This window comes from Cavia porcellus, unplaced genomic scaffold, assembly GCF_034190915.1.
Source record: "Cavia porcellus strain 051 isolate PalLab524CR breed Dunkin Hartley unplaced genomic scaffold, mCavPor4.1 scaffold_32, whole genome shotgun sequence".
NCBI lineage: Eukaryota > Metazoa > Chordata > Mammalia > Rodentia > Caviidae > Cavia > Cavia porcellus.
The window spans coordinates 17,340,325-17,353,515 of NW_026947515.1; the positions used below are offsets into that span (position 1 = coordinate 17,340,325).

Sequence of the window (13,191 nt, forward strand, 5' to 3'; positions counted from 1 at the left end):
ACTCTTGGACTTGATCTCAAGTTGTATTCCTTTACCTACAAAAGCCTCTAGGTTTTCCTTCATTGTAGCTGAGTAGTTCTCTACTGCACACAAGTGTCAGTCTTTCCAACCTATCTGCAATTGCTGGTTAAGATACCCCTATTTCTCTCTGGTTCCCTGTCACATAGAGCATTGTTTTCTTATATTTGATTTTTGGTCCATAAACCCTCTTTCAAGTTAATTATATTTTCTATACAGAGCATCTTGATGGACCCTACCTCCTGATCTACCCTGCCTGTGTTTCTTTTTGTTAGTGTATCAAGGCTATCTATGTTAGCGATGATAGTCACCCTTCTCTGCCTCATTTCTGCTATGCTATTTTTCTGTCATTGGTTGTCTAGTTTTCTCCTTCATTCCATTGTCTGCCTCATTCACTGAGGCCTCTCTGCCACTGTTCCTGAAATCCTGGTATTCCTTTTCTCTCTCTCTAGAATGTCCTTCAGTGTAATCTATAGGGTTGGTTTGGTTGTCATGAACTCCCACAGTTCCTCTTTGTCACGGAAGCATCTTGTTTCTCCATTAATTTTGAGAGACAGTTTTTCAGGATACATCAGTCTGAGTTGGAGGTTATTTTCTTTCAGGGCTTGGAATACTTCTGTCCAAGCTCTTCTTGATTTGATGGTTTGTGTTGAGAAGTCTGTCATGATTTTGGTGGGTTTTCCTTTATAGGTGATCTGTTTCTTTTCTCTTATGGCTTTTTTTTTTCTGGTACCTGGGATTGAACTCACAACCTTGCACTTGCCAGGCAGGTGCTTATGCAGCTGAGCTAAATCCCAGGCCCTTTCTGATGGCTTTTTATACTGTGCTCTTGTGATGAATTTCTGGAATCTTGATTATTATATGTCTGGGTGTAGCTCTGTTTTGGTTGTAGGTGGCTGGAGTTGTGTATGCCTCATACATCTGAATATCATTTCCTTTTCCTATGCTTGGAAAATTTTCCTTAATTATTTATGTGAATAGCCTTTGTATTTCCTTTGTGTTTACCCCTACTTCTTAACTCACATTTTTCATTTTTAAGTTATAGATCCTCTTTTCTTCTAGCCTTTGTATGGTTACTGCCTATTTCCTTGTTATTTTTAAGAGATCTTTCCTTTTGCAATCAGACATTGCAAACATATCTTCCAGTTTTGTTAATCTACCTCTAGTCTCTGTCAGGCAATTTTTCCAGCTTTCCATAGAGTTTTTAAATTCCTGGTAATCTCTTTGAATCTGTTTCATGTCTTCTAGGTTTTCTTTCTATTCTTCATCAAAAGTTTCTCTCCTTTTTCTGTGTTCCTCCATTCTTCTATCTGTGTCTTCTTGAGAGGTTCTTAGCATTTCTTTTATTAACCTTATGTCTTGCTTTCTTGAATTAGTATTTCAGGTTTGAGCACATCTATGATGTCACAAAGATATCTCTTTACGTCTGCTGATGCTGTGTTTGATGTTGCATGTTTGCTGTCCTTAGCGTCATCTGTATTTTCCTCTCCTGGATCAATATTCACAGGGTTGGGGGCTGAGGGGTGGGAGCTTTTTCTTATCTCTTTCTCTTATCATGTTTTTGGTTTCTTCCATAAGGTGTGTAGTAGAGGTACCTGCCCCTTTCCTTGTTAGTTATGGTTCTTCTGAAGCCTGCTGGCTAAGGATTGCTGCCCTTTCCAGTTTTCTGTTGGTCATTGAGGTGCAAGCAGGAGTGGCATATGCTGGCTCCACCCCTCCAAGCCAGTTAAATTGCAGAGGCCTTAACCATGCCAGTGTGTGCTGCAGGTACGGAATCAGTTTTGGGACAACTTTTTGGGTCCCGGCCAGGGTCCCAATCTGCTCTAGGTAAGGAGCAACCTGCTGAAGTCACTGCCATTCCTTGTTCACACCCATCCTGCTGGAATGCAACGTGTTGTCCAGTTGGTTGCCCCTTTCCTGTAGGAGGGTTATTCTGAGCACTTGCCACAGGTTAGGGCAGGTCTCCTTGCTGGCTTCATTCTCCATTGGACTCCATGATCCCAGACTTCAGTGCGACCTTGGCTCTGTGAGTGGCAGAGGCAAAGTTTGGACTCCAGTGAGAGCCCCATAGCCACTAATTTTAGCTGCTCCAATGGTAGCCAGGGGACCATGCATTTGACTTGCTCTTTTCCCTTGAGTTTCTTCCTGGGTTGAGCGGATCCATCTTCCTCTGTCTGGTCCTGCCCAGGATGTTTTATTTTGGCATCTGAGTTGTTTCTCTCAGGGAGGCTCTGTATTTTGCTGCTTACTGATCCTCTATCTTTAGCTCCAGGTTTTTTGTTCTTATCTGTTCCTTTTATCTAATTGTATTAATTTCCTTCTACTCTTTAGTAGTACCCTTTATCTCTCTTTTCTCTCTTTTCATATTTCTTTTATTTTTCAAATTTTACTTCTTTCATTCTCTCATCTCATCCCCGCCCCCTCATCTTTATTTTTATAATCATTAGGCTTTATTAATCTTTAATATTTAGTTAACTCTCAGATATTATTGTTGACTTTTTTTCTATTTTTTCATTTGTTTCTTTTTTTGTCTTTGAAACAGGACCTTGCTGTGTAGCCCAGGCTGGTCTCAAATTCATGGCAATCCTCTTGCTTCAGCCTAAGTTCTAGGATTAAAGGCATGTACCATAGCTTGGCTTTTACTGTTAGTAAAGCTGTAGCTGTTGCATTTAGTATATGTTCATCCTATGTCGATATTTGGTTTGTCTTTGTGTTTATTCTAGAATAATGATTTCTTTCCTATGATTAAGCTAGATGACTATGGACCTAAACCTCTACAAATTGTTAAGTAAAATAAATCTTTCCTCCTTAATGGTGAGTGTGGGATAGTTTTATGCTAGTAATGAGGAAGCAACTAAGATATATGGGAAAAGAATTTCACATACAGATAAACGAGGCATAGAGAACCCCAAATACCCAAGATCAGAAAAGAACTTCTCCATAACATGTTATAGTCAAAATCCAACCCAGGTGTCCAACCCAGGGCAGAATCTGAAATACTGTTAGAGAAAAGCAACAAATTAATATAAAGATAAGTCCATTATAATTACAACAGAATTCTCAATGCAAACTTTAAGGCCAGGAGTATGTGGAGAAAAGTGTTCAAGCCCTAGAACAAAACAAACAAAAACACAAAAATGAAAAAACAAATCCAACCCAGAGTGATATATCCTGAAAAATTATTTTTCAAATTGATAGAAAAATAAGGTCTTTCTATAACAAAGAAGATCTTAAGAAATTCATGGCTAACTAGCCACACTCCAAAAAAAATTCTTAAGGGTATCCTAGAAAGAAAATCAATCTTATAATATAAAAAGTCTGGTAGAAGGAATGCATCAGGTAGGCTGAGTGAAAAAGAGAATCCAGGAATCACCAACTGTAAAATAAAGCAATAGCGAGAATAAGTTAATATCTTTCAATAATAATTATAAATGCAAATTGTTGCAATTTCCCAATTAAAATACATAGATTGGCAGAATAGATCAAAAGCAATACTCAAATATGCTTTATACAAGAAGCACATTTAATCCAAAAAAATTCATTGACTAAACATCAAAGGATAACACACAAAATTCCATGCAATGGGAACTAGAAAACATGCAAGAATAGACTTCAAGACAAAAATGGTCAGAAGAGTTAAAAAAAAGTCATTACACACACATCAGTTAAAGGAACAACTCAACAGGAAGTGATAACAATTACAAATATGTAGGCACCAAACACCAGCGCAATCAACTTCGATGAACAATTGGACAAAAAAGATCAAATAAACGTCAACAAGATCATAGGGAGACCTCAATATCCCATTGTTACAAATAGATCAACTAGCCAAAATATCACCAAACAAATATCAGAGTTGAACCAAACCTTCAGTGAAAAAGATTTAAGCCAGGCATGGTGGCTCACGTCTGTAATCCCAGCACTCGGGAGGCTGAGGCAGGAGGATCGTTGTGAGTACGAGACCGGCCTGGGCTGTAAAGTGAGCTCAAGGCCAGCCTGAACTGCATAGAGAAACCCTATCTCAAAAAAGACAAAAAAGAAAAAAGAAAAAGATTTAGTAGCTATCTATAGAGCATCCCATTCAATAACAGAAAACGTTTTCTTCTCAGAAGTGTCTGGAACTTTCTTCAACACAGACCACATACTAGCCTATGAGATAGTTAAGTAAGTGCAAAAGAATCAGAATCATATAACATATTATCAGATCATTGTGCACTGAAACTAGAAATGAATGGCAAAGGAAAGCACAGAAAGAATGCAAACATGTACTCGTGAATAATCAATGAGTCACAGAAGAAATTGAGCAAGAAATTAGTTCCTGCAGGGGATTTAGCTCAGTGGCATAAGCCCCTGCCTGGCAAGCATGAGGTCATGAGTTCAATCCTTGGTACCAATAAAAAAAAAAAAAAAAGAAATTATTCCTGGACTCAAATAATAATGTCAATACAACTACCAGAACCTGTGAGGCACAATGAAAACAGTCCTAAGAGACAAGTTTATAGCCATAAATGCCTACATCAGCAAAACAGAGAAAACCCAAACAAATAACCAAATGATGTATTTCAGGTTCCTGGAAAAATAAGGACAATCCAAATCCAAAGCTAGTGTTACAAAGGAAATTATAAAGATCAGAGCAGAAATTAATGGAACTCAGACCAACAAACATAAAGAATTAATGAAGAGTTTGTTCTTCAAATACTAAAATAGACAAATCCTTAGCCAATATAACCAAAAAGGGAAAGAAAAAAGCCAAATCAATACAATTAGAAATGAAAAAGGTGCCAGGCCTGGTGGGGCAAGTCTGTAATCCCAGCAGGGAGGCTGAGGCAGGAGGATCCTGTGAGTTCAAGACTATTATGGTTTACAACGTGAGCTCAAGGCCAACCCAAAATGCATAGCAAGACCCTGTCTCAAAAAGATACACACACACACACACACACACACACACACACACACAGAGTGACATCACAATGCTCTACTGTCAAATCCAGATTAATAGTAACTAGTACTTTAAAGACCTGTACTCCAATAAATTGAGGAATCCAAAAGAAATGAATACATTCCTAGATACATTATGAAACAAGATATAAAACTAAAAGTCATAGACAAGAACCCAACTGAAAAAGAGAACTACAGGTCAATCTCCTTCATGAACCTAGACATAAAAATTCTCAACAAGATACTAGTAAACAGAATGCAACAAATCATGAAAAAGATCATACATCGTAACTAAGTAAGCTTCATCCCAGAGATATAAGAATGGTTCAACATACACAAATCAATAAATGTAATGCATCAACCAATAGAAGCAAGATCAAAAATCACACGATCATGTTAATAGATACAACAAAAAACCTTTGACAAAAGCCAACATTCCTTCATGATTTTAAAACATCTTTAATAAGTATAAAGGGACCTTGTCTCAATCTGACAAAAGTTACTTACAGCAAACCTAATGCCAACATCATATTAAATGGGGGAAAATGAAAATCTTTCCCTCTAAAATCAGGAAGAAGACAAAGATGTCCACTTTCACTACCCCGTTCAAAACATGTTCAGTATCTAAAACATATTCCAGAGCAATTAGACAAGAGAAAGTCATTCATAGGAAAATGGATGCACCTTGAGATCACAGTATGAAGTGAAACACACCAATATGCAAACTAAATTATCACATAGTTTCTTCTATATGAGTAACCCAAACTCTAAATACAAAACAAAAGATAGTCTGAAACCGTAGGCTCGTTCTCAAGTACGTAAAAACAACCAAATAAACAAAAACCAAAAAGGATTCTTTTCCCATACATACTTGCCAGTATTTGTTGTTATTTGATTTCTTAATGATAGCTATTCTTTCTAGAGTAAGAAGGAGCTATTTGTGTTGTCAATAAATATTGTCGATTTTGTGTTGATTTTATATCCTGTTATTCTACCAAATTTGGTTAATTCTAGGAGTCTTTGGTGAATTTTTTTTCACTATTTTTTTTTTTTTTTTGGCGATACTGGGGATTGAACTCATGACCTCATGCTTGCCAGGCAGGCACTCATGCCACTGAGCTAAATCCCCAGCCCCCTTTGGTGAAGTTTTGGGTCTTCTCTGAACAGGATCACTTCATCCATGAATAATGATAATGTGACTTCTCTTCTGTGCGTGTCCCTTTTCTTTCTTTTTCTTGGGAAAGTAGGGAAGTAGAACTTTTGCAAAAATGGAAGAGACCAAGAGGTGGAAGGAACAGGGAGGGAAAAGAAAGGGGATAAAAAAAAGAACAAGATATGTTGTGTACATGTACCCACTCCTATAGTGAATATAATCATGTACTGCAAATACCGAGTAATAAAAACAAAAATTAAAAAACTTTCTAAAAGGGGCAAAGATGGGATGGGGATGTAGTTCAGTGGGGCAGCACCTGCCTGGCAAGTGAAAAGCCTTGATTTCCATTCCTGGTACCAAAAACGAACAAACAAACAAAACACAAAGCAAAACAGTAAGACAACCTATCCACATAATGGCAGAAAAGATTTACAAATTGTATATTGAATATGAAATTTGATACGCAGTATCCATGATATATAAAGAACTCTTCTAGTTGAGAGCACTGATGTAATCCCAGCTACTCTAGAAGTTGAGGTAAGAGCATCACGTATTTGAGGCCCACCTCAAAGTAAAAAATAAAAAAATAAAGATATAAATAAAATAAAGTAAATTTTAAAAATGAATAGATAAATAAATAAATAAATAAATAGAGTGTAGCCCAATCTGAGGCCCTGAGTTCATTCCCAGGTTCCTAAAAACAAAAAGATAAACAAAAGGCCCCTTGACATCCTGTGATAGCTCAGACCCTGGAATAAAATCCAAGGAAGAAAGCAATTAAAATTTAGGGAGCAAAGACTTTATTTTAGGCCAGGCCTGGTGATGCAGCCTTGGGGAGCCAATATGGACGACTGCACGACTTACAGCTAAAGGGTTGGGTTTTTAAAACGGAAAACCACAGGAATGTTGTGAACTTTGACATAGTTTGATAAAATCTGGGCTTCTTGGTATTTCTTTTAACTTCCTTGTAGTTAAACATTTGTTAAGGAACAGCATATTTTACTACAGATAGGCTGAAGGGGGTGGGGGGATTACAAGAAACTGAAACTTAAGGCTTTTACGGAAAATGGAGACTTAACCTAAAAAGAATGGGGAGGGGAGGGGAGATTTACAAAGAGCTGAGACTTAAGTCTTTACTGGAAACGGAATTTTAATCTCTATTGAAACTGCGCATACAGAACAGGAAGGAGGCACATTCGTTAGAACTAGGCTACAACACATCCAAAGACTAAAGAAAAGACTTTGGCTAGAGACCTTTCTGAAGAATACATGAAGGGCTCAGAAGCGCACTGAAAAATGTTCAGTAACACTAATCCTTAGGGAGATGCAAATAAGATACCACATTACAACCACAAGGATCAAAAACCCAGAAACTCTGGCAAGAATTTGGATAAATTAGAACTCTTGTGTACTACTACACCAGTGAAATATAAAATGTTACAGTAATGGTGGAAAACAGAACAGAAGTTGCTCAAAAAATTAAACATAGAATTCCTGTACCATTCAGTTATATGTACATACAAAAGAATTGAGAGCAGGAGGCTCACAGAGATGACTGTGCACTCGTGCTCATGGCAGCATTGTTCACCACAGCCTTTGTGAGTCCAGATGTTTACTTATTGGAAACCCAAAAATCGACTTCAGCCACCCAAGTATTGTAATCCTCTTTCTAGTTTTCCTCACAATCCAGAAAGTTATATTGTAATCCCATTGAGACGTTACTGGAATCCTGGCCAGTCAATTCCAATCTACCACCACCAGTGCAATCCACAGAGAGAGTAAGGACACCAAGACATATTCCAAGTTAAAGGCAGCCAAGAGGTCCTAAGTCCATTTCCCGTGAGGACATGTGAACAAAGGCCAGGATCCTAGGCCTCTACCAGCATTTATTCTCTTGTGAAGAAAGGTAGGGGGTGGCTCAGGGATGAGTGATAGGATGTAGCGGATTACTGAATAAGTTGAATAACCTAGCCAGGTGCAAGGAAGGCATCTCTGTAATTTGTAGAGATAAATATATGCAGGAGGATTAATTTACATAACCTGATTAAGATAGCAGTAGAATTGTTTGGGGGGGGGGGGGCTGTTTCTTCGGTTTCTGATATGCAAACTCTTGTGCCCTGGGGAGTCATTGCCTCTTATCTTGAGGCTCCTTCTCAGTTGACATTCCCGGAGCTATCTGGTCTGCAGCTCACCAGCTCAATCCTGTAATGTGGAGAGCACCATGCATTGACATTTCTTGAGCTATTTGCTCTGCGTCTTGCCAGCTCAGGCCTGTAATGTAGAGAGCACCATGCAAGGAGACGGGATTGTCTGATGGCCAGGCTTTGCACATTAACACCTTGGCTAGCCTTATTTGCAATGCTTAGAACCAATTGAAGAGAGAAGGAAATATCCTAGCCAGCCTTTCACATATCAGTATAAGGAAATGAGTCTCCAAGTAATCGGAGTCACAGCAATTGTTTTGGATCCAAAGACTAAAGAAAATACTTTTGGCTAGAGACCTTTCTGAAGAAGACATGAAGGGCTCAGAAGCACCCTGAAAAATGTTCAGTGTGACAACCAGTGAGACAACCAGAGTTGTCTCTCACATCTGTGATGGCTACACATTAGCACCCGGGCTAGCCTTGTTTGCCATGCTCAGAGTTAATTGAAGAGAAGGAAATACCCTAGCCACCTTTTTACATATCAGGATAAGGAAATGAGTCTCCAAATATTCAAAGTCACAGTAATTGTTTTGGATTCAAAGGGAGACACTGGAGTTGTCTCCTACATCTCTCCCTTTCTTGTTTTGTAACTCCAGCAGGGCTGGTCTTGGCTGTATAGCCTCCAGTTGTCTCCAGGTAGTGAATCCTCTATGACAGGCTTTAATCAGAAAAATTACAAAGAATAGAATGAACACACTAATTCTGAGATAAAACCAAAAGTGAGCCTTGAGGTATGCAAATGGATTTAATTGTTCTGTGACATCAGCAAACTTATCCCAGTCTTTAATTTGGGTATCAAAGGTAGCTGTTTGTTGTGACAGGGACAGCACTAGCCTCTGAAGAGCATCTATATCCATAGTAATATTCTGATGAATTGCTCCTTGTATGTGCCTCTTGATCATTTCCCAAGGATGTAGACTTTTGTTATATGGCAATGGAGTGATACAAAAATGTATCATATTATAGTGACACTTTAAGCCTTGTTGTAACTGTAGGCTTTTAATTTGATCTCCCATCCATAGGACTGAAGTCTCTAGAATGCTCACTTGGGTTTGTAACTTTATATCAATCTCTCTCAGTTTTCCAGCTCTCATCAGCAGTTCTTGTCCAATAATCTACAAAGTGAGCAGTTTGTATTGAATGTGCTAATGCTGTGGAGCCAAAAGCTGTACTGGGTATCCAAAAAACTAGGGAAGTAATCCCTGCAATAATCAACCCAAGCATCCTCTTGGTTTGACTGTTAAATCTTTTGATCAAGGTCTCCACCAACAAGGCAGTAGGTGAATGATACCAAGGCTCCATTAGATTGACTGGAAGCCAAACTCCAGGCATCCTGCCCATGACTATTTATCATGGAGTCCTTAGAAAGCAACTCAGGCATGATACAATGTGTTAGATAACAGCTAGTACACGAGAACGTATTTTGTTGCCATTCTATCTTTCCTATCAACAGTACATAAGAATCATAAACACACATATATATTTTTATATACCTATCACTCTGTAACACTAATTTTACTTTCCTCCATCAGCTGGCTGCAGATGTCCAGTCTGCAGCTGTCCTGCATGAAAAGGCAAGGCTAGCTTCCATAAAGTGTGCTGCAGGGGGCCAGCCCTGTCATTGATAATAAGTCTAGCAACAGGAGAATTGAAGCCTCTACCTGACCACGTAATATTAGATAAGGCTTCTGAGGTCATTGTATTGTCAGGAGAGCCTGAAACGGAAATCTCATGCCAATCTTGACCTTTTCCCATAGTAAACCTCTGGGACACCAGTCTATAAAGGAATAATTGAATTTGTGTATAATCTGTCCATGGTATGGATCTCTACAATATTGCCAAGGGCCCAAATCACCTTCCTTGAAATTAGGAGTATGAGCTACTGGAATACAGATAGGAATGTTAGGTTTGAACTCTCTAACAAGGTTGCCATCTGAAGGAATAGAAGTCAAGGTCAATAACTCAAAGCGTCCCTTTGACAGCTGTATCTTTCAAACCTGATCTACAGCAGACATACATGGGTTAGAGTCTTGCTGTAGTTGAATTACACATAAGGGAGGATATACAAAATGAGAGGTAGTATTTACTTTAGCTCATTCTTGTAGATGCTGGAAAATATGGGGGCCTGGCAGAACAGTAAATGAAGGATTCTTGCTTTCTATAGAATGAAAATTTCTGGTGGCCTGTCCATCCAAGTTAAGGGTCTGAGTAAAGGTGGATTAGGTATGTAAGCCCAGTACTCCTCCCCCTGAACCAAAGGAATATATGTTGCAGCTGTTTGGATAACAAGCACAGTAAGGAAAAAACTGTCAGGTGATTGAACCAAACCCTGGCTATTAACTAGATGGCAAGCTCCATGAACGGTCTGCTGCAGGACTTTCCAGGACAGTGGGCGATGTGCTGTAAGGTTCATTGCTCGAGGTCTTGACACATCCTGCTGTAGGTGGGTGAGATTCTGGCCATGCAACAGCAACAGCTATGATGATTGTAATGTCTGCCAATAATCTGTGGAGATATAAGAATATTCTTGGCCCCAATTTAAAAGTGATACCGGACCATTCCATACACCAGATTGGAGGTTATGCCAAGGTACAGGGTGTAAGGACTTCATAGAATGGTCAGATTTTTGTTCCTAACATATCACATTCATCAGCAAATCAAAATCAAAGATAGGGTTCAGAAAATTTAAAACATATGTAGCAAAATCTAAGTAGATTTGAGGAGAATTTTGACCCTCTACTCCCCCTTGGTTTTGTTTGATTAACTGACCTTTTAATTTAAAATAAGTACACTCAATTACTGTCTGACTTTTGGGATTACAGGGTATTCTTTTTTTTTTTTTCTTTTTCCTTTTTATGGGTACCGGGGATCGAACTCACGACCTCCTGCTTGGGAGGCCGCTGAGCTAAATCCCCAGCCCCTATAGAGTATTCTTGTGAAATGCTTCATATCCCATTTATCAGGATAATACTGAAAAAGCTTGGTAAAATAATTAGGACCAATATTAGATTTTATTGTTAGTGATATCCTTAAGTTAGCAAAAACTGATACACAATGATGTATGATTACATGTTTATTCTGTTTACCTGAAAGACAGTTAGCATGGAAGCTATTTATAGAGGCACAAATACATTTAAGCTTGTTATTACTTATGTAACAGGTTATCTATAATATTTCTGTGATTATAACTGTGTTGAGGAACAAGCCTAGAAATATGTTTACAGGCAAAATACGATAACACAATTTGTCCAGCCTGTGCTATGGTAATTGTAAATGTCTGTAATAAAGGTTTGGAAATGAAAAAATTTCTAGTTTTTTTGAATTATTAAAAATGGAAGCCAGATTTACCAGAGTATCTGTGTTATTATAATCACCAAATGCCAATGAACTGGGAGGATTAAAATAGGTTATAATAAGACCATTAAGGAATGGAGCAGTCTTAATGAATGTATCCCATTGCACTTTTGAAATTACTTGTAATAGTGTGGGCTTGAATTGACAACCTTGGTGTTGTTTATCTAAAGATGTTAATAGGACTTCCAACTTTTTTTGTATAGAAGTACCAAAAGTTTTTATCATAAATCCAACTTTAGCTTTATGTTGGTTAACTGAGGAAGCAACGAGTGATGTTACTATGCCTGTCTGTCTATCATGGCTGACATAAGGTAGCTGCGGTAATTGAGGAGAGCCTGAACCTAGCAATGCCAGGGAGGCGGGACTAAACAACCAAGTCTGCATCCATGATTGGCTGTTTATTATGGTGACATCAGTTCTCATACCCAACAATGCAGTAAGAGCTTTGTTTCCAATATTTGGCACCCAACGTGGGGCATGAACCCATGACCCTGAGATTAAGAGTCTCATGCTCTACCGACTGAGCTAGCCAGGCTAGACTTGTTTGCCATGCTCAGAGTTAATTGAAGAGAAGGAAATACCCTAGCCACCTTTTTACATATCAGGATAAGGAAATGAGTCTCCAAATATTCAAAGTCACAGTAATTGTTTTGGACTCAAAGGGAGACACTAGAATTGTCTCCCATATTTACTGACAAGTAACTGGGGACACAAAATGTGGTATACACCCTGGAATGGAATGGTAGTCTTAGAAAGGTACAACACTGATACAGGTTACAACTGGGATAAGCCTTAATCCAGACACACAGGGACAAGCAGTACACTGCTCCACTTATGTGGGCCTTGGGGTAGTTAACTTCACAGTGACAGGGTGAAGGAGACTGGCTTCTGGCATCTGTAGGGAGAGGAGACTGAAGAGTGGTTACATTTCTGAAGATGTTTAGTGAATATGAATGTACTTATGCTACTGAACTGTGCCCTTAAAATGGTTAAAATAGTACCCTGGTAGAGAGTCCAGCACTCAGTAAGCCCTGGGTCAAGTTCTATTATCAAATAAATACCCAAGGCTAAAAAGGTTCCATGTGTCCATTAAAAATACATAGCTATATATTAAAATGGATAAATTGGTGCATTTTGGGGCTAAGGTAGTTTAGTGGGAGAGCACTTGTCTAGCACACACAAGGCCCTAGGTTTTCAGTGATAAAAAAAAACAACACAAGTAAATTTAATGACATGGATATTGTACTACCATTGAAAAAACACAAGTCTTTAAAGTGATTATGGAACAGAATCTGTGAAGGAAAAATAGGCCTTGTGAAAACATGAGGCGCTAAAATGAAAACCATGGTTATTAGAACCCAAAACCCTCAGTGTGCAGGGTTAGCACAGGCTGAAGGGCAGAATTGCTGCCTGAGGAGACACTGCTGGGAAAGTCCCCAGATGCTCAGGTGAGATACAGGATCAGGGGGACAAAACAGCTTCTGAGGAGACTCTGATAGGAGACTGGAGACCACTGTGAACAAG

The 13,191-nt window shown here is 38.7% G+C and overlaps 1 non-coding gene across 1 annotated transcript; it reads right to left on the reverse strand.

The window, feature by feature from the left end:
• Window positions 1-12,129: 12,129 nt before the first annotated feature.
• On the reverse strand, window positions 12,130-12,202 carry Trnak-cuu (transfer RNA lysine (anticodon CUU)). The gene has a single exon. It is a non-coding gene; the product is annotated as a tRNA-Lys (tRNA).
• Between the last annotated feature and the right edge of the window lie 989 nt (window positions 12,203-13,191).